This window comes from Schistocerca gregaria, chromosome 2, assembly GCF_023897955.1.
Source record: "Schistocerca gregaria isolate iqSchGreg1 chromosome 2, iqSchGreg1.2, whole genome shotgun sequence".
In the NCBI taxonomy this organism is placed as follows: Eukaryota; Metazoa; Arthropoda; class Insecta; order Orthoptera; family Acrididae; genus Schistocerca; species Schistocerca gregaria.
In genome coordinates this window covers 16,768,378-16,791,044 of record NC_064921.1, presented here as the reverse complement: position 1 = coordinate 16,791,044, position 22,667 = coordinate 16,768,378, and the positions used below count along the sequence as shown (strand labels likewise).

The 22,667-nt window shown below is 43.4% G+C and overlaps 1 long non-coding RNA gene across 1 annotated transcript; it reads right to left on the bottom strand.

Annotated features, from left to right (window-relative positions):
• Positions 1–9,675: 9,675 nt before the first annotated feature.
• Positions 9,676–13,956, bottom strand: LOC126336243 (uncharacterized). The gene is made up of 3 exons (XR_007564932.1): positions 13,881–13,956; positions 13,253–13,458; positions 9,676–10,389 (listed from the first exon to the last, which is right to left on the bottom strand). It is a non-coding gene; the product is annotated as an uncharacterized LOC126336243 (long non-coding RNA).
• Between the last annotated feature and the right edge of the window lie 8,711 nt (positions 13,957–22,667).

The following is a 22,667-nucleotide window of genomic DNA, read 5'->3' as shown; positions in this document are numbered from 1 at the left end:
TAGAACGAAGAAGTATGTTGTAAAGTTCTCCTTTACATCATGTTGTAGTACTAAAGAACTTACAAAATTTTTATGCACATAAAATCCAATCTGATATGTAAATTTATATAGTTCTTCAACATTTCTATTTCATATAAGAAAACTTCAAATATTTTACTGACATGCGAGTGACATGCCCTGCTGCAGCTGCGAAACCAGCTTAGAAACGCTTCTATCGGAGCATAAAAAGGCGAATATTCTCCTGTTTGTTAAAAGACCGGTTACGGCGCTCTATCCTCCTCAGTACCTTTAAAAATTATCCCCCCCCCCCAAAAAAAAAAACAGGTAACGTATTTGCGCATACTTATGCTGAGAGAGAAGGAGACAGTGGCAGTGGGAAAGAGATGGAAAATCAATACATACTGGAAGATAGTAGACAGTGGTAGCGATAGAGAAAAAGCGAAGGAGACAATGGCAACGTGAGAGAAAGAGAGGGAAATAGTTGCAGTGAGATATAGCTGAAAGTGACAGAGCAGTGCTAGGAAAAGAGTAAAGGAGACAGTGCCAGTGGAACAGGAAAAAAGAGAGGGAGGAAGTGAAAGTGGGTGAGAGCCAGTGATAAAGAGAAGTAGGGTATATGACAGTGACAACGAGGAAGAGAGAGACATAGTGAGAGTGAGAAGAGACAGCAGCAATGGGAAGGAATGAATGAGATCGTAGCAGTAAGAAAAGCAAGAGGGAGACAGTGGCAGAGAGAGGAGACAGTAGTAGTAGGACAGAACGAAGAAAACTGAGGCTGTGAGACAGAGGACAGTGACAGTTAGAGAGACACAAAGTGATATTGACAGTGAGTTGGGCGGGGCGAGTGAGTGAAAATGTGCAACTGGGAGGGGATGGGTATGAGCGACTTACAGCGATGGTCTAGTGGGTGTCGTGACTTACAGTTAGGGGATAGGCCTAGACCAACATGTTAGTTTAACTTCCAGTAAAGAATTTATCACATGTATAGTAACGACCAGCTCTGTATGGCCACTGATAAATAGTCCGTACACTTGGCGTCGGGACACAGCAGAGAAAACGCTTTATTTTGGGGAATTTCTTTGAGAGTTTAGATTTTCATGTTCCTAGAACATTCACCTTCACACTTAGATGAAAAGATTTTAGGCGGACCGTAAAAAGGTGTAGGCATAAAACGGATGCTACTGAAAGCTATACATCTTAGTACAAAGTTAATATGGAAACTTGACTCACATATTGGCAGCTTAGAGTTTAATGTCTTATCGACGTTACGCGGTTCCAGACTGAAGCGCCTAGAACCGCACGGCCACAACGGCCGGCATATGTATTTCGATTAAGTGACATACCATAGTATTGTTTAGTGTGTTGAATCTTAAAATAGAACCTCCATAAAAAATTTAATTTGGAAAAAGTCCCATAGTGCTCAGAGCCATTTTGAATTACATATGTCATAGATATATAAGTTCTTTGAATATTTTATATTTTCTTATAGTTGCATTTTGATCGCTTATATTTTAGGAGGGCTGTAATGGTCATGAGATTCTTGTGTATAGAAAAATCGTTTTTGTTGCAAAAGATTTTGGGCGGACCGTAAATAGGTGTAGGCATTAAACGGATGCTACTGAAAGCTATACATCTTAGTACAAAGTTAATATGGAAACTTGACTCACATATGCAAAAATTCATAATAAATTTATCAAGTCACTCTTTTCAACGGAATAGGCCTAGACCAACATGTTAGTTTAACTTCCAGTAAAGAATTTATCACATGTATAGTAACGACCAGCTCTGTATGGCCACTGATAAATAGTCCGTACACTTGGCGTCGGGACACAGCAGAGAAAACGCTTTATTTTGGGGAATTTCTTTGAGAGTTTAGATTTTCATGTAGAACATTCACCTTCACACTTAGATGAAAAGCTGCCCCATCACTAAACCCTACACGATCAAGGATGTCATCATCATCCTGATGCAACGCTTCATATGCAAAGTTTTAACATACGCCATTGTCATCTGAATTTAATGCATATACTAGCTGTAACCAGTACGGATGGAAGAGTAAATGTTTTTTTTTTTAAACCTTCCGTACTGTCGTCTTTGGCCCTAAAGTTCAAGACTTAAATTCTGAACGGACTTTGTAGAACGCCGAAGGTAGGATGCTCTCACAATGTCAACATCATCTTCGGACACTTGGGTTTCTTGCATTTTTTCCCTTTACACGCACTTTCTGTTGTTTCGAATGGACTACACCATCGGCGGTTGTTTTGCCACATGAGGAATCACAGTTAAATTTCAAACAAATTGTACGTGGAACTGAAATAACAGACTCACTCTTAACAGACTGCAGAGCAGTAAACGCTTTACGCTCGGGAGTCGCCATTTTACGCATGTGGAGTATGTAGGGGTGTAAGCGGGAATACAACAAACAGTATTCGCGCATGCACCTATCTGAAACTGTTTGATTTACTTTGTAATTTCAACACTGAACCAGCACTCAACACCGATTACAGGTGGTACTATTAAAAAAGAAATGGGACATTTTTTTTATGGACACCTCTTCCAAATTGTGCTTGGGTGAACCGTGGGCATGTAATATGACAGCTGGACTGGAAGTGAGTTAACACACTGCATCGTTAGCTGATGGAGTGCTACTGAGGTAGTGCCTAACGGCCCACTTGACTCATTTTTAACTAAAACTATGTGATTAAGGAATACATAGGGCGTTTCCAAAAGGTTCACCAGATTTCACAAAAATACACACTTCAAAAAATTTTTGCCTCACCCAGGTTCCCGGAACACCTGAAAATTGACGTTGACTGTGGACATTGTATCACAGACACAGTCCCTTTGACTGTTTAGAGATGTCACTAAACCCGACCAAAGATATAAACAACCATGGGATAGAAGAGATAGAGAAGATCCAACGGAGAGCAGCGCGCTTCGTTACAGGATCATTTAGTAATCGCAAAAGCGTTACGGAGATGATAGATAAACTCCAGTGGAAGACTCTGCAGGAGAGACGCTTAGTAGCTCTGTACCGGCTTTTGTTAAAGTTTCGAGAACATACTTTCACCGAAGAGTCAAGCAGTATATTGCTCCCTCCTACGTATATCTCGCGAAGAGACCATGAGGATAAAATCAGAGAGATTAGAGCCGACACAGAAGCATACCGACAATCCTTCTTTACACGAACAATACGAGACTGGAATAGAAGGGAGAACCGATAGAGGTATTCAGGGTACCCTCCGCCACACACCATCAGGTGCCTTGCGGAGTATGGATGTAGATGTAGATGTAGATGTAGATGCATAAGCAGCGCCTATTAGACGTGGATGACCGCTGCTTACGAATTATGACCCGGAAGCAGCCTGACAGCAAAGCCACCATGTTGGATAATGCTTTTCGTGCAGCCACAGGACGTCGTGTTACGACTCAAACTGTGCGCAATAGGCTGCATGATGCGCAACTTCAGTCTCGACGTCCATGGCGATGTTCATCTTTGCAACCACGACACCATGCAGTGCAGTAGAGATGGGCCGAACAACATGCCGAATGGACCGCTCGGGATTGACATCACGTTCTCTTTACCGGTGAGTGTATCATATGCCTTCAACCAGACAATCGTCGGAGACGCGTTTGGAGGCAACCCGGTCAGGGTGAACGCCTTAGACACACTATCCAGCGAGTGCAGTAATTTGGAGGTTACCTGCTTTTTTGGGGTGGCATTATGTGGGGCCGACGTACGCCACTGGTGGCCATGGAAGGCGCCCTAACGGCTGGAGGATACGTGAATGGCATCGTTCGACCGATAGTGTAACCATATCGGCAGCATATTGGCGAAGCATTCGTCTTCATGGACGACAATCCGCGACCCCATCGTGCACATCTTGTGAATGACTTCCTTCAGGAAAACGACATCGCTCGACTAAAGTAGCCAGCATGTTCTCTAGACATGAACCCTATCGAACATGCCTGGGATGGATTGAAAAGGGCTGTATGTACGGCGTGACCCACCAACCACTTTGAGGGATCTACGCCGAATCGCTGTTGAGGACTGGTACAATCTGGACCAACAGTGCCTTGATGAACTTGTGGATAGTACGCCACGACTAGAAAATAATGGCCTGGTCAGATGAGACCTGATTTCAGTTGATAAGAGCCGATGGTGGGATTAGAGTGCGATGCAGACCCCTCCGAAGACTTGTGCCCAAGTTGTGAAAAGGCACTGCGCAATCTGGTGGTGGCTCCATAATAGTGTGGGGTGTGTTTGCATGGAATGGACTGGGTCGTCTCTGGCCCAACTGAGCCGATAGTTGACTGGAAATGGTTATATTCGGTTACTTGGAGACCATCTGCAGTCATTTATGCACTTCATGTTCCCCAGCAACGTTGGAATTTTTGTGCACGACAATGCACCGTGACATTGGCTCACAGTTGTTCGTTTCAAGAACATTCTCGACATATCGAGCCAATGATTTGGTCACTCCAATCGCCCGACATGAATACTATCGAATATTTATGGGACATAATAGAGAGGTCAGTTTGTGCACAAAATCCTGCACCGGTAAAACTTTCGGAATTATGGACGACTATTGAGGCAGCATGGCTCAGCATTTCTGCAGGGGACTTCCAACGACTTTCTGAGCCCGTGCCAAGTCGAGTTGCGGCACTACTCCAGGCAAAAAGAGGTTCGACACGATATTGAAAGGTATACCGTGGATTCTGTCACCTCACTGTACAGTTCCATAAGAACTGTAAATGCTATATCATAATGCATTTTCATTTATTCATTTTTCACCTGAACGGTTTGGTATGAATCACAAAGCGGGTATTAAGAAACTGTATCTCATTCCTGATGTAGCTCTTACTCTGAAAAATCTGAGCAACTACTTAATAACTTCCGCCCACATTATGGTATCGTCCAGAGATCGCGGTGCCACACCGAAGTCGGCAATGTGAATCGATGCCACAGACAGTGGGCTCACTGCGATAAGCAACAATCAAAGAGAGGCACCCCGGAGACCTCGCCTCTCCTATCAGCGTAGCAGCGTCCTCACACTGAGGTCAATATAGAGTTGATCATGTGAGAGCTTAGCCACAGGTTGAAACCTCAGCTACAGCAGTCAACGCCATCTAGTAGGACAATGTTAGTCCAAGTCTCAGTGGAGCATGTACTTGAGTCGAACATCGTACTTTAAGGGAACAGTTTGTGATTGCATGCATCGAGTGATGCATTCGTAGGCAATGACATTATAAATTATCAACTACACCCGTGGCGGGGAAGTGTAACATAATAAAGTGAACTAACATTTCATCTGTTAGAGTTGCTACAAATCATCCCGCAGAGCACTCAAGGAACCCAAAGCTTTGGCCGGAATGGTGTAGTTTCGTCTGGTCACAACACACATCACTACCCCTAAACAAGTAGTCGAAAACCATAATTTGCCACGTCTAACTGTCTCCATCGAGCCCTTTATAAAGATTAATAATTTTACCAAAGAAAAATTTGACACTGCTTGTAACCTAAGAGTAAATGATAATAGACCATTGCATTACGATAAGATGGAAGTTGCTCCTACTTAACTAACTTTAAATCATTGCTTTGCCGCAGCAGTTACCCATGCAGTAGAACAACAGGTTATTTAGGTTGTGTTGCGTCAGCTACATATTTTATAGACAGAATATTCCGTTGGTTTAAATTAGTGACCCGGAGGAACAGAGAAACTGCAATGTCTGAAGCTGTTATTATGCCAATTGGAAATTTGAAAATTGAAAAAGTAGGCCCCTGGAAATCAGCAGTGGTTAAGGCAAAAATCACAGAAATTACGAATCAGAATTATTTTCTGAAGGAAAAAGTTCCCACTGTGTTTTAATGTGCAGGCTTTCACAAGTTGTCTCCGAAAACCTTTGCAGCATGATCCGAACAAATAATCCATTTCTAGATACCTTCAGTGCTAAGACAATTCTGCGACTTACTGATGTGTCACAGCACTTCCATTCCGGGCGCCACGAAATGCAGTTTTCACGTTTCTTACCCCCAGAACACAAAAACTTAACTCGTTTTTGAAGAACGAAGAGACCATAAACGCATCAACTTTCGGGAGCCTTGAAAAAAGTCCTTTCCATTGTTTCCAGAAAATAACTGCAACCAGTCGCCTTCTGTTTCATTTTTCAATTTTTGTTTTACATTGCTGGCCAGTGGATGACATATTTATTGTAATTTTTCAGCACACGCAATAAAGATGTACCATCTCATGACGAATCGTTGGGCTGTTTGGAACTGGTAATGGAAAATAAAAATTGAAAAGTAAAACAAAGGGCGACTGGTTGCAGAAATTTCTGGCAACCCTTATTCATCACAATAGCAGTGTTCCACACCCATAATGAATAAAGCTTGTATTTCCTTTCCATTGTTGCTCAAAAATTGTAAATGTTTTTTCCCTCAATAAATAACTAAACTTTTTGCACAAAAAGTACGGAAAAACTCTAGCGACTTCGGCTAGCACTCCTATAATACACGTATAGCTTCGTTTTACTCCTAGACCGTGACGACACCAGAGCTTCAGCCAGTAACAGAGCGTCTTCGATACGTGACCAAATATTAAAATTTAATGGTTTCAAATCTTTAATTACATAAAAATAACAGATATAGTTCGAGAATATTGACCGAAAGTGTTATTTAAACGCTATAATCATTCAGAATAACAACAATGCGAATCATATTTTTAACATAGCAAAATAGCCTCTTGTCACAAGTGTATATGTAATTCATGTAGAAGACTTTTTTAGGAAATTAGATTAATCTTTTTGAAACACACTGTGTAACAATACGTAAAATGTGGAATAGGGCTCGTGATTTTGTACGTAAGCCTACGATGGAAATACTGTCTTCCGTCTGCGAATCCCATAGACATGTATAAGTTTTTTCAGATATGCGACTCCATTTGCTCGCCGTAACGGCGATATGTTACAGCTTCATATTGTATTATCTTGTAAGCTATGGGAATTTCGTGAATTCGTTACCAACAGGTGAACCGTTTCTGCTGAAGTACGCTGCAGATACAGCAACACCTTGAGTGCCACGGCTGTTCGCCACAGGAAACGGGAAGTGTGTGGGAGAAAGGGCGTAACACAGGAGTGAGAGTATTATTTAACGGTAGAAGTAGGTCTACGCAAGTGGAAATAATAGGCGAGAGAAGATTGGTTAATTGCTGCTGCAATTATGTCGAGGCATACTGCAGCTAACCTTCCATCTAAGCGTCGTAGTGTGTGGCTGTTACGGCACTCCAGTTTGCACAGTAGTCTCTGACATTTCAGGTCGTGACTTGTTAACGTTTAACCACTGGAACTTGTAATAACGTACACAACTGTTATACGGCCCGATTTTTCCGGGGATTATTAAAAACGAACGAACATCTTGCTGTAAATAAGGGCATAAGTGAACCTATGCACGATACAATGATGGATCAGCTGCAGTGAAAGCAACGGAATTACTGATCACATAAGGAGACACTCAAGTGCCATTTATTAATAAAATATTTTTGAAGAACGTTCTAAAAAAAGATACTGAGAGCGAAGTGCTCAGTGACTGCATCGTTACACGAAACGAACAAAAAAATGTTCATTCACTAAACACTTCATGCTACTCACAGGAAAAAATCCGCTGTGGACAGATTCCACAACTTTGTGTATTATGTCTCAAAGTACCGCCATATACATCGATGCAGGAACGTAGGCGATTTACAGACATGTACACATGGCTCATTTGCATTGCTCGTTAGTTGCTGTGTGCTATCTGAAAATATTCATTTCTGATCCTTAAGTTCTTATCTCAAGGTGCCCAGTTTAGTATCTTTTTTCTATCGTTATTATTACGGCCATGAAGGTTTGGGACATCCCGTATGTCGATGGCAGGCTTACTGAATACTACGGTGAATAACATGGTTGATGAATATCAATCAGGCTTTCGCAAACACAGCATTTGCTTTAACGAAAGCAATAGTTGGCCTGAAGCTAGCCAAGGGCAGAAGAAGAGGAGACAACCATGTACTGTTGCCATTTTAATAAAGCTTTTCATTATGTTGGCTGCGACATTTTGCCATACTTTTTACCCTGAGGATTTCTCCAAGTCCAGTAAGAAGGTTTGTTTCTTACCTAAAGTCCACCAGCAGCGTATAATGTCTGTGAATAAATAAATACTCCTACAATGGAGACAGATAATAACTGGCTTCTCGAAGGTTCAGTATAAGGTCCAATATCTTTCCCTTTGTACGTCAACATTGAGTCGTCAGTTCTGTCCAACTGTAAATACTAGATGTGTGCTGATGACCTCCGAGTTAATACTTAGCACAAAGCCAATTAACTCGAGGACAACGAGGATGTCAAGCGAGACACGTATACATTATCATAATGGGCACAGAATATAGAATTAAAACTCAGTTCATCCGAAACACAAGCGGTTCTGCGTTCTCATTCCAGGGTCATTAGACTGGAATTTCGGGAATCCCCTCTTCGTCCTAAGTGGACAAACATAATTTTTTCTCACTGAGTGAAGAGTCAAGGAGACTAAAACCTAAACTGATTTGAACAGACAAATACAATTTGCAAGAAGGGAGTACACACGGAGGAAGGTGCCACAGTACTAAAATCCGTCCTTCCCTCCAGATCTAGGTTTTCTGTTGTTTCTGTAAATCGCTTCACACAAATGCAGGAAAGCTTCTTTTGAAAAGGAAACGCCGATTTCCGTTCGCCAATCCTCCTGGCCGTCTTTCCCGGATTAAAGAAATTCAGATAGTTCTTTCTTCTGGACCTAAAAAAATAGAAAGATCTGATTGTCCATTTTTTGATTACAGCGATGTTACGCAGCCAAATCTTCCTCAAGAAAGCCCACAGCGCTTGGCTGTGGCGATGAGCGCCTGTGTATGATATTTTATGTCGTCTGTGTTGTGTATGAGGCGGAACTATGGCCCTCATGGGAAAACGGTGACCCGGCTGAGTCATGCAAATTGACTCATAGTCTGATCACGAGGTGTGACCATTAATTGCATTCGTTGATCACGTAGGCTGACGTGACGATCAATTAACTATACTTGACAAGATGTATCTGGAACATCTTAGGTGATTAGAAAGTTAGTAGACAGGAATACAATTAAATACTTAGCTTTAATTCAGCGTCAGCGGTGAACGTCGATCTTGACTTTGTACAATAATATTTACAAGTGCAATTATAGAGTGAACTGCGAATACTTATTTACAATTCTGATTGCTTCACACATATATAGGTCAATTTGTGTCAATGCGTATGTGGCACTTGGCTAGGTCGTAGGTACTGACTTAGCTGAAGGCTATGCTAACTAGCGTCTCTGCATATCAGATCTTTGAAGCTATAACAAGTGAACCATTCATATTAAAGTCGGCTGTAGAACTGGCCAGTGCGCTAGCTTGTCTCGTCTCATAAGACTAGCCGAGTGGCGGCGCTCGGTCTGCTAGCGTCGACAGTGGCCACTCGCGGGTCCGATGTGTGTCCGATGTGTGTCTGCGACCTAGTGTGGTGCCTTGCGGTGACACCAGTCTCATTGTCTCTTGTACGCTTATACCAAAGGGAGAAAGGAGAGGATATTGTTTGGTGGCCGGCATCGTCTTTCTATAACACAAACTGCACACATATATTAACGGGGTTATTTATTCATAAGAATAGATAGTCGTTGTGATACAAGATCTCTGTAACAGTCCACCGTTAGCCTCACTGCTGGTCAAGTACAGAGTCCGCTACGCACAGTATTCTGGTCGCTTTGTGCTGCCTGATTCTGAGCAAGCTGCGGACCTAACTGCTGCTGCCACTCCCACTTGGCTGCGTCTGATGACAGACTGGAACTCGTTGGGTGTGACAGACTGGCCCTCCGGTCCACAGCGGGGATCAAAATACTGGCGGCAGAGAGGGTGTTGGCGGCACGTTTCCTGCACGTCTGTTGTTGGCCTCTATCGATCTCGCAACCTCTTTGCCGCCTGTTGTGCTGGCGCTAGCGTACGCCAGCACATTCCTCTCCCCGAAATGCTGCACCGCTGTGAAGTACTGACGCTGCAAACAACAATGGGGAGGGAGCCAGGACGCTGGATATAGAGATGAGCCAGTAGCCTTAGCTGTGGTGGGCAGCCTTCTCCCGACGCTATCCCGCCATCTGGCTTGCGAGGCAACAGGAACATCCTCCAGAAAACTGCTTTCAGGGCACATGTCCAGGCCTGAGGGAGTGTGCTGCGGCGATGACGGCGACGGCGATGGCAGTGGCGGGTCCAGGTCCATGTGGCTGGCGAGCAGGGGGGGTGGGGGCGAGGGAGCATCGTCCATCCGCTCCTCATGTGGTGCCAGCAGGCTGCGAAGTCTGCGCCGTGAATCTGGGGAAAGGAAATCATGCGTGCATTTGGTTCAGGTGGCGACACTGCAAACCATCAGGACCTGCAATCAAATACATAGAAGAGCCAATACACTCCTGGACTGCGTCTCTTTCCCAGCGTCCAATGTTGCTGTAAACCATGAAAAGAACAAGATCGCACGGTGCAAAGCAGTACTTGTGGACCATTAGCGGCGCCGGATGCTGCGGTGGGTGTGGCAAGTGTAGCAGCGTCCGATGGCTGCGGCCGTGCAGAAGTTCCTCCACTGATGGTCTGTATGGTGGGAGGGAGCGATATGAGGCGAGAAAGAGTTGCAGCGCCTGTTCCCGTGTGTGGGAGGTGCCAAGCTTCGCCATCTGTTGCTTTAAAGTGCGCACGAATTGTACTGCTCCTCCCTTGGATGCAGGTGAAATGGAGCACTTGTTAGGTGACGAACGCAATTGCGTTCACAAACCTGTTCAAAATCACCTGAAGTGAACTGCGGTCCATTGTGTGACACAAGTACTTCTGGCAAACCTTCGATGCAAAATATTGAGGACAATACGTGAACGGTGTTACATGACATGGTAGAGTTCATAGACTCTGCAAATGGCAACTTGCTAAAAGAGTCTATCACTGTGAGCTAACTAGTGTTCCAATATGGTTCTGCAAATTATATGTGCACTCGTTGCCATGGGGATTGAGTGTTAGTCCAAGCTGAGAATGTCTGTGACGGAGCGGATCGGTCTTCCGCGCATGCGAGATACTGTGACGTCATCTGTTCAGTGTGGGTGTCCATGCCCTGCCAAGTACACTGCCGTCGCGCTAACTGTTTAGTGCGAACGATAATTGCACAATGTTCTTGGTGGAGCAATCTCAACATATCATTTTGCAACACTTTGGGAATGAGCACACGGGATTGTCCACTGTCATTTTGAACTAGAATCACTCCCTGTTGAACTCAAAGGCTATGCCGACGTGCAAAATATCGGCACACAACCGATTTCTGGATACTGTTCAATAAACGAGACCAAGACGTGCGAATATAACAGAACAAAATCTTAAAGTCTGGGTCTACTTTAGTGGACTGTGCAATTTTTTGGTAGTTCAAGAGAAAAGTTTCCAGAAATTCAAAGTCTAGTTCATCGATTTGGCAAGTAGATGCGGCAGATGCATCAAAATCAGGTTCTCGGCAATCGGAAGGCGAGATGGGCGCCTGTATTGCCTTGCTTTGCCGTAGATCTGAACACAACTTCATATTGATACTGCAAAAGCAACAAAGCCTAGCGTTGCAATTTGTGAGCAGTGCATGCAGGAACCGGCCTTGACGGATGGAATAAGGACTGCAAAGGCTTGTGATCTGTCACTAAATAGAACTTGTAACCAAACAAATAGTGATAGAATTTTGTCACATCATACACAGTAGCGAGAGCCACTTTTTCTGTTTGAGAATAATTGCACTACGCTTGAGTTAACAACTTGGAGGCAAAAGCAATAGGTCTGTGTTGTACACCAATGGTGAGCGAAAGCACAGCGCCGATTCCATAGTAAGAAGCGTCGACTTGCAAAACTACTGGCTTGGCAGGGCCACAGTGCACTAAACATCTGTCGCTAAGCAAAGAATTTCTGAGTTTCTGAAATGCGTCTTTACACTCTTTAGTCCACACAAAACGTACATTTTTGGGACGCAAGCGATGCAATGGAGTCGCTATCTGAGCGGCATTCGGAATAAATCGAATGTGGTATGTCACCTTGCCTAGCACTGTCTGCAGTTCAGACACGTTTCGAGAGACAGCCAGGTCATGGATTGCAAGAAAATGAGATTGGAGGGGGTGCACACCCTGACTGTTTGTCACGTGACTGTAGTTCAGTTTGCAAAAAGTCACATGTTTCGAGATTACACTTGAGTCTTGCATCTGACAACAGTCGGAGAAGAGTACGAAAATTGGCAAAGTGTGATCTGAGACGACAATATCGCCAAGGTAGTTTGAACAAAACGGCACTTTTACAGTCAGCTGTTCCAAGTAACGTTGAAAAATGGCGGGTGTGGAAGTACTACAGAAAGACAAACGCAAATACTTGAACAGTCCTAAGTTTGTATTTGCGACAATCACTTTCTCTGATTCTTCAGCTAACGGAATTTACAAGCAGATATCATGAAAATCTGTCTTAGAAAAGTAACATCCTACACCACGCCTATCATGAGTTCCTGAGGGCGAGGAAACGGATAAGTGTCAACTATTGTTTGTGGGTTGCCTATAGACTTTAAGTCTACACAAATGCGAGTGGAAACAGGCAACCGAATGCTCAGGTAACAAAACGAGAGTACTTGTCCATTGACAATTTTGAATGGGAACAATTTCACAATTACCTTGCAATTCCTTCAGTTCACTGGCTACTTTGTCTCTTAAAGCAATTGAAATGGGGCGGGCCGGAGAAAGGCTGTGTATTGTCTTTCAATGTAACCGGCGCTGCGAAGTTATTTGCTTTTCCCTTTCCTTCTGAAAATAGTTCAGGAAATTCTTTGAGCAAGCTAGCGACATTGTCCTTTGGATCGCTAGTCGAAATTGAAAGTACGTTTTCGTGGATGCTAAGGCCAAACAAATCAAAGGCATCTAAACCGTAAAAGTTGCCACAACTACACTTAAATTTACACTTCCTATTCATGCTCGTTAATTCAGTGTACCACTGGCGGTACGTCTGTTCTTGTTTTTTCTGTAAGCGAAAAAACTGATATCTGACTGTAGCTGCTTGAGCTTGTTGGTCATAGTACTAAGTTAATGCAGCGATTACTTCGTCATGACTGAGCTCAGTGTGAGATGCAGTTAGGAATAGTGTTAACCTGAGGACCCCACAATCGAAAGAAAGTATTGTAGCTTTACAGCACCTTGGACTCGATGAACTTGACAATGTGGTTGGAACTGTGTCAGGTACTCGAGCCATTCATCTTCTGTGTCCTTAAATTGCCGGAACGTTGGGATGCTGGTCGGCGGCACTTGTTGTGCTTATCAGTCGGTCGGGTGTTGTGCGGCCGACGCAGGCTTGCGCAGTCAGAAGTTGTACTGTCTCCAGAAAAGCAGCAGTTTGTTGCTCCTGAAATTGAAAAATCTTGTGTGAGATCCATCACATTGTGACCGTCTGCAGCTGAGGCGTGGGGGCAGGAGGTGAGGGAGGGGTAGCCATGGTTTACACAAATACGTTACAGCAGAAAGCAAGCAAAGTCTCTGAAAAGAGAAATGTGATTAGTTCTGCGGTTCCCCTCCTGGAACACATGCAAGAACACAACAAGAAATTAGCAATGAGCACCTCTGAAAGCTAAAACATAAGAGAAGCAAGCAAAACCTTCTGAATTACACTCGCTCCAGCTTTTATGTCGTCTCATTGTCTCTTGTACTCTTGTACCATGGGAAGCAGGGAGAGGATGTTGACTGATGGCCAGTATCCTCTTTGTATAACACAAACTGCACACATGTACTAACTGTGTTCTTTATTCATAAGAATAGAAAGTTAGGCACCTCAAGATAGTCGTTGTGGTAGAAGTTCTCTGTAATAGTAGCCTCACTGCTGGTCAAGTACAGAGTCTGCTGTGCACAGTAGTCTGGTCGCTATGCGCTGCCTACCGCTGAGCTAGCAGCGGAGCTAACTGCTACTGCGATTCCCACTGGGCTGCTACTGATGACAGACTGGAAATCGCTGGGTGCGACAGACTCACCCTCCAGACGGCGCTAGCGATCTAAATACCGGCGGCTGAGAGGGCGTTGACGGTACGTTTCCTGCGAGTCGGCCATTGGCCTCTATTGATCTTCTCGCAACCTCTTTGCCACGTGGTGTGCTGACGCCAGGTTACCTCAGCACATGATTTATCTCTGACGCTCGTCAGTTTGATCATATGTCACCAGTTTTTCTACAACAATCCTGATTACGTGTAGATAGGCACAGTGATTTTTATACGCTATGCCTGCTTCACCCACGATGAACTTATGCTCTTCGCTCTACCTCTCCTCAACCGTAACATTCTTATGTGAACAGCACACCAGAAACAATTGTTCCCTTAGAGTAAAAGCCTTTTTGTCCCATTCCGTCGCACAGGCTCCTTTTATAGATTAGTTTCAGGAGCAAGAGCCAGACTTTCGGATGATTTCACTCAAAATATCTTAAAACTCATTCACATCTTTGGTCTCATATGACAGCTAGTGACCTAGGTCCTAAAACTCTAAAAATGTCTGTCATTTTTATATGCAACATTTACACTGCAGCAGCGAAACATCCTCTTGTTCGAAAAGATCTTTTCCATGTTTCAAAGTCCCTAACTGTGGCAATCAGCCTGACTTTCTCTCTTTTTATGATGTGTTCGTGAAGTTCATTTCTACGCCATAATATTTCCCCTTTGTAACCCTACTCGTGATTTAATTTGCATTTTATGCCAGCGTTATTATTATTATTGTTATGGTTTCAATGTTGAAAGAACAAACTCACAAGGATCATCTTTCAGTAAGGAGCTTCGTTCCTCTAAGTGTCAGAGGTAATTGTTCATCGCGCTCTCAGAGACACATCAAATGGTTCTTGCTAATCATGATTGTCTCACTAGTATTACATACACTAATGAAACTTCTTCTTACGTGCTGTTGGAAATCACTCAAAAACTCTTAAACAGAACAGGTGAAGTTAATGAGATTTATATTTTCGTCATTAATGAAATACAAACAAAATTTATGGATGTTTGCACGTAGGAAAACGTTAGAGCAGCCTGGCGAACGTGGGAGAGTTAGCTGCATAACATCTGTAAGACCGTCATTCTTCAGATTGGAAACTCGCAATCAGGTTCAAATGGTTCAAATGGCTCTTAGCACTATGGGACTCAACTGCTGTGGTCATCAGTCCCTTAGAACGTAGAACTACTTAAACCTAACTAACCTAAGGACACCACAAACATCCATGCCCGAGGCAGGATTCGAACCTGCGACCGTAGCAGTCGCACGGTTCCGGAGTGCACGCCTAGAACCGCGAGACCACCGCGGCCGGCTCGCAATCAGGTTTTGCCGACATAGTGACTGGGCACATGTTAAGTTCGTAAAACTTCATTACTTCTTACAAACAATCATCTGAGTTTCAGACGAAACTGCCGCTCCTTAAATACTACTTCTTTGTAGTTCTTTCATGCAGATCAGCGACGCGGCAATGCGAAAAGTGACATGTAGACCTGCTGGATGAACGCAGATTGTCCTAGAATGAAAAAATTAGGAAATATCGAGGAGGACAGGAAATGTGTTATAAGTACCATCAAGAAAAGGAAATATGAATATACTGACCTTGTTATAAGACGTCTTGAAGGTACAGTTTCCTACAAACAACACTTCAAGTTCAACATACGGCGGAAGTGGAAGTAGAAGAAAAAAATCAAGAAAATGGTTTAGAGTATTGCTCAATAAAGTCTTTCGAAGGACGATGGGCAAAGACAAAAGTGTCACACGATCTGTCCACATCCGGTTCTGGATCGTTGTTTAAAGGAGATGAAGGAGGGCCCTTCTCTTCTCTATTCAGATATGTTAACGTGGCATTTTCAAGAGCAATTGTTCACTTAAAAGTTATCATTCAGTGGAATAAATCTGCATGTTGCACACTATTTATCTATCGTATTATGATATTTTTGGCCTGCAGGACCTTCATAGGTCTTCCCCGGTAATACCGTGCAGCACAACTTTGCAATACGCTTTACACGCTGTGACAAAAGTCATCAGATTCCTCCTAATATCGCGTCGGATCTCCTTTTGCGGTGTGCAGCAACTCGACGGCTGTAGAAGCACCACGGCTCAATATTTATACAGGCGACGTCCAACGACTTGTTCAGTCCTCAGCAAGTCCTTGGAAGTCTCCTGCAGAAATATTGAGCCGTAGTGATTCTACAGCCGTCCATAATTGTGAAAGTTTTCCTCGTGTGGGATTTTGAGCATGCAGGATTTTGCGCACAAACTGACCAGATTATGTCCCCTAAATGTTCGATGGGGTTCATGTTGGGCGATCCGGGTGGCCAAATCACCCTCTCGAACTGTTCAGACTGTTCTTCACACCAGTCGCGAACAGTTATGGACAGGTGACATGGCACATTATCATCCATAGAAATTCCATCGTTGTCTGGGAACATGAAGTCCATGAATGGCTACAAATGCTCTTCAGGTACGACATATACCCATTTCCAGTCAATTATCGGTTCAGCTTGACCAGAGGGCTAGGTCCATTCCATGTAAACACAGCCCACACAATTACAGAGCCACCACCAGGTTGCACAGTGCCTTATTGAAAACTTGGGTCCATAGCCTCGTGGGGTCTGCGCTACACTCGAACCCTACCATCAGCTCTTGCCAACTGAAATCGGGACCCATATGACCAGAGCACGGGTTTCCCGTCGTCTAGGGTTCAACCGACATGCCCAGGAGAGGCACTGCAGCTGATGTCTTGCTGTTAGTAAAGGCACTCGCGTCGGTCGTCTGCTGCCACAGCCCATTAACGCCAAATTTTCCTATATTGTACTAATGGATGCGTTCGTTGTACGTTCCACATTGATTTTTGCTGTTATTTCACGCAGTGTTGCTTGTCTATTAGTACTCGCTACTCAACACAAACGCCGCTGCTTTCGGCCGTTAAGCGAAGGCCGCTGACCACTACGTTGTCCGTAGTGAGAGGTACTGCCTGAAATTTGGTATTCAATACACACTCTTGACACTGTGGATCTCAGAATACTAAATTCGGTGACGATTTCGGAAATGGAATGTCCCGTGCGTGAAGGGTCAACTATTAGCCCACGTCTGATAATTCCTGCCGGCCGCGGTGGTCTCGCGGTTCTAGGCACGCAGTCCGGAACCGTGCGACTGTTACGGCCGCAGGTTCGAATCCTGCCTCGGGCATGGGTGTGTGTGATGGCCTTAGGTAAGCTAGGTTTAAGAATTTCTAAGTTCTAGGGGACTGATGACCAAAGCAGTTGAGTCCCATAGTGCTCAGAGCCATTTGAACCATTTTTTTTTTTTTTATAATTCCTTTCATACGGCGATAATTTTGTCTGTAACCTTTCCACATTGAGTACAAATGACAGCTCAGCCAATGCACTGCCCATCCATACCTTGTGCACGCTATACTACCGCCATCTGTTTACGTGCATAAAAAATGGTTCAAATGGCCCTGAACACTATGGGACTCAACTGCTGTGGTCATAAATCCTCTAGAACTTAGAACTACTTAAACCTAACTAACCTAAGGACATAACACACATCCATGCTCGATACAGGATTCGAACCTGCGACCGTAGCGGTCGCGCGGTTCCAGACTGTAGCCCCTAGAACCGCTCAGCCACTCCGGCCGTCTGACGTGCATAATGTTATTCCATCACAGTGTAGCCATTTGTTGCTAAACACTCGCGTAGTAAAATTTATCTCTGACAACGAATTCGAGACATTGGAAAAAACATAACAACCAAACAGTGACTCAAGGAAGTGGAAGAAAGGAATGGTGCACAAGATAAGGCGGTCAAGATTATAGGTTCCACAATGAGGTTTTCACTCTGCAGTGGAGTGTACGCTGGTATGAAACTTCCTGGCAGATTAAAACTTTTTACCGGACCGGGACCTTTGCCTTTCGCCGGCAAGTGCTCTACTGCTAGCCCGCGAAAGGCAAAGGTCCCGAGTTCGAGTCTCGGTAAGGCACACAGTTTTCTGAAATATTCGAATGTCTTTGTTGAAGAGCACCTCCACGTCGAGAAACTCATTATGAAGGGAAACCGGCGATGTGATCAGCACTATTTAAATAAAATAAACGTGTACAACCTTCGGGAATGAACTTGTTGGTTGTATTTTTTTAATGAATGAATATTTATCAATGGCTACTTGCTGTTGTTGCTTTTGGCACGAATCCACCTGTAGTTATAAGAAGTCACCTATCGAGTCACAAACCTGTCGGTCATTGCTGTAAAAAGGCATTACCTTCATCTTTGTTTACAAGTATCCAAGCGGTTGAAATATTATGATGTATGTGTATGTTGTGCTCTACACTGGCTATTTTTCCAAAATCAGGAAAAGTGTCATTTCTATATCGTTATTTTTGCGAAGTTTGGACAGCAGCTGGCATCAGTCCCTTAAAAATGGCACAGGGTTTTCGATGTATGACGTACGCAAATGGATTAATTTGCCTATTTATGGAGCTAATTGTTATAGTCACTTGACTTGATTCACAAAAACAATCCATTTTCTGAAATATCCGTATGTCTTTGTTGAAGAGCACCTCCAAGTCGAGAAACTCATTATGGCGAGAAACCGGCGATGTATTGTGATCAGCACTATCTAAATAAAATAAACGTGTACAACCTTCGGGAATGAACTTGTTGGTTGTATTTTTTTAATGAATGAATATTTATCAATGGCTACTTGCTGTTTTTGCTTTTGGCACGAATCCATCTGTTGTTATAAGAAGGCACCGATCGAGTCACAAACCTGTCGGTCTTTGCTGTAAAAAGGCATTACCTTCATCGATATCTGCTCCCTTTATCCATTCTCTGCAAACCACAGTGAAGTATATGGCAGAGGCTACTTCCCATTTTACCACATTTTCTTAAGTAGGAGTCGTTGTGTGACTATTTTGAATTGTTGTAGTAATTGAGAAACACCGACTGAACGTGACTACCTCTGCCAATTGCTTCTTAAGTATCATACGTGAAGATTGTTATTTGGCTTTCGCATGATCGGTGGTTATCGTCGAAAATATAGTTTTCTTCCAGGTAGGTCATGATGTTCGAGACCAGTTCTCAAAAATTCCTTCTAAAACTTGGATGAGTGATCGGTTGAGTTGAAATATGCAAGTAAATAGGTGGAATACAGCAATGAATTGATCTCACTTTGCCATACGCCGTCACCATTCGCCGAAGATTAAAACCAACTTGCTTGAATAAACGTGAAATGTGATTTCGTCTTTTCGTTCTCTGCTCAGGCCACAGCACACAGCGTATCTCACTTTCGGCAGTTCATTGCCCTCCACTCGTCTTATCTGCGACGTTTTATCGCGTGATGAACTGCAGACCACCGCCGAGGAGTAAGTGTAAACACGGTGACATCACGCTCACATGTCGAGTCTGTAAGTAGGCCCCGTGCTTCTCTCGAGAAGTGTAGCGGACAAGTATAATCATTCTAATCAAATTTAATTGGTATTGGTGATCTGCCCTTTATTATCTTGATATTTAAATGTCCAGAGGTACTCATTTATGTAGCATATAAACATAAAATTAATTTTAAGATATAATTATTATCATCACCACCCTGCATAAAAAATTGTTATCAGCATGCTGGCAGCAAAAGAATACAGTATACAGGGTAAATCAGCTAAAACCTGCTCCGCTAATGTTGTGGAAATGGTAAGTGCTACCGACGTGCGGTTTTCACAGAATAGATTAGTAGTTGGGATTCGTGTTGTCAGGGCTCGTATTGTCAGTCAATCAACAGATTCTAATAATACTAACAAAGTGCATTTTTTGTGCGAACATACGCTTTTTAAATGGAACATTGCCTATTGGTATTAGCAGACTAAAAGTAGGATAAATCAGAATGTCAGTTGTGTTTCTTCCAGAATTCTAGTACGAGTCGTCTACGAGATATTGTATTTTGAAAGGATTCTACGCCGACACCTATACAATACCTGTGGTAGCACACACTAAAGAGCAACACAACAGCATACATTAGTTATGTGGATTCTGATCAGCAATGAGACAACTGACCATCACAGGATGTGTTCGAAATGTCCACCGGCACGTCAGTACACGCTTCCAGTCTGATATCAGACAACTGTTCATCTACATTTACATCTACATGGATACGCTGCAAATCAGATTTAAGTGCCTGGCAGAGGGTTCATCGAAACACCTTCGCAATTCTCTATTATTCCAATCTCGTATAGCACTCGGAAAGAATGAACACCTATATCTTTCCGTACGAGCTCTTATTTCCTTTATGTTATCGTGGTGATCGTTCCGTGCCAACAAAATATATTTTCGCATTCGGAGGAGAAAGTTGGTGATTGGAATTTCGTGAGAAGATTCCGAAGCAACGAAAATTGCCTTTCTTTTACTGATTTCCAGCCCAAATCCCGTATTAATTCTGTGACTCTGTGGGAAGGAAACGAAGAAATGGCTGACCAGGTTTTACTCATCCATACTAACATCGGGCTGCCTGCCAAAAGCTTTTAAAATTACTAAAATAACTGCTGTGCTGAAACCAAGAAAACCACCAGATAAAGCCGAAAGTTACGGCCCTATCGCTCTTCTCAGCTGCTGCTACAAACTTCTGGAACGGCTACTCCCCAACAGGCTGGGCCCAAGAATCCTAGAAGTCATCCCACCAGAGCAGACCGGTTTCAGACCCAATGAGAGCTGCACAGACCAGGTTTTAAGTCTAACGACATATATTGAAGCAGGTTTTCAAAAACAAAAAAAGACGGTGGTAGCTTTCATAGACCTAACAGCTGTCTATGATAATGTATGGAAGGAAGGACTTCTACACAAACTGATAAAAGAAATCCCCTGCCGTATGACGCTGAGACTTATCAACAACATGATTTCGGATAGATACTTCCAGGTGATACAGGGTAATGACATAAGCAAACAGAGGACTGCCTCAAGGATCAGTTTTAGCACCAATGCTCTTTAATCCGTACATCTTTGACCTGCCTGAAACCATCTCAAGGAAGCCCTAGCTATCCCAAGCAAGCAGTGTGAATACACTGAAAACATCCTCACAACTGACCTAAAAAAAATGCATGAGTATTTTACCAAATGGAGGCTAATACCAAATCCCACCAAGACTGTAGTCAGCTGTTTTAATTTGAACAACACAATGGCGGGATATGAGCTGAAGGTTCATATGAATAACAGTCAACTGCGATATCAACCACATCCAAAGTAGCTGGAAAATGTATCCAATAAAATAAGCTCACGGAACACCCTCATTCGGAGGCTCTGCACCACTAACTGGGGGACAGCAGCAGACACACTACGAACCTCTGCACTCGCCTTAGTGTACTCTGCAGCCGAGTACTGTGCACCAGCGTGGTTAACCAGCAAGCATGTAAACAAGGTGTACACCCATCTCAACGCTGAGAACCATAACTGGATGCATAAAGATTACCCCACTATATTGGCTTCCAACACTTAGTCATATAGCTCCACCCTCCCTGTGAAGACAGGAAGCTCTGATGCAAGAATACACAAAAATAATGAATAACCCCCTACTTCCTATCCATGAAGATGTTCCAACTTTGGAAAGAATACGACTCTGCTCCAGAAATCCCCCTTTAAGGCTGGCCCAACAACTGTCAGCTGCCATCTTCAGCGTGGATATTAAATGGCACGAGAGATGGAGTGATAGTGCCTCCCCTGACAACCGTGAAGTTATCTGTTCATCAGAGAAACCTAAGGGCTTTGAAAATCCACGACAGCTACGGAAAAACCTAAACAGAATCCGAACAGGACATGGACTATGTGCACACAATCTACACAAGTTTGGAAAGCTTCCCAGCCCTAGCTGTGACTGTGGGGCACCTAATCAAACAATACAGCACATCGCCGAGGACTGTGAATTAAGAGCCTACCATGGTAGTCGTGCTGACTTCTTCAACTCCACACCGCCATGCCTCGAATGGATCGCCAATTTCGACGTCAGAATTTGAAGACTTGTGCAAGGCAAAATATCTGCTGTGATGTTACTTTTTATTGTGTTTATGTATATTTTATCTGAATATGTATCCTTCACTTATGTATCTTATAGTGTATTTTATCATATAATTTCATAATGTAATAAGTATAAACCATGTGTGTAGCGCCATACGCTAATAAATAAATCTGTGACAGTATCTTCCATATTTCGCGATAATACAAAACGTGCTGCCTTTCTTTGAACTTTTTCGATGTATTCCGTCAGTCCTATCTGGTAAGGATTCCACACCCCGCAGCAGTATTCTATAAGAGGACGGACAAGCGTAGTGTAGGCAGTCTCCTTAGTAGATCTGTTACTTTTCTAAGTGTCCTGCCAGTAAAACGAAGTCTTTGGTTAGCCCTCCCCACAACATTATCTATGTGTACTTTCCAATTTAAATGTTCGTAATTGTAATACTTAGGTATTTAGTTGAATTTACGGCTTTTAGAGTAGACTGATTTATCGTGCAACCGAAGTTTAACGAGTTCCTTTTAGCGGTCATGTGGATGACCTCACACTTTTCGTTATTTAGGTCAACTGCCACTTTTCACACCAGTCAGATATTTTTTTCTAAATCGC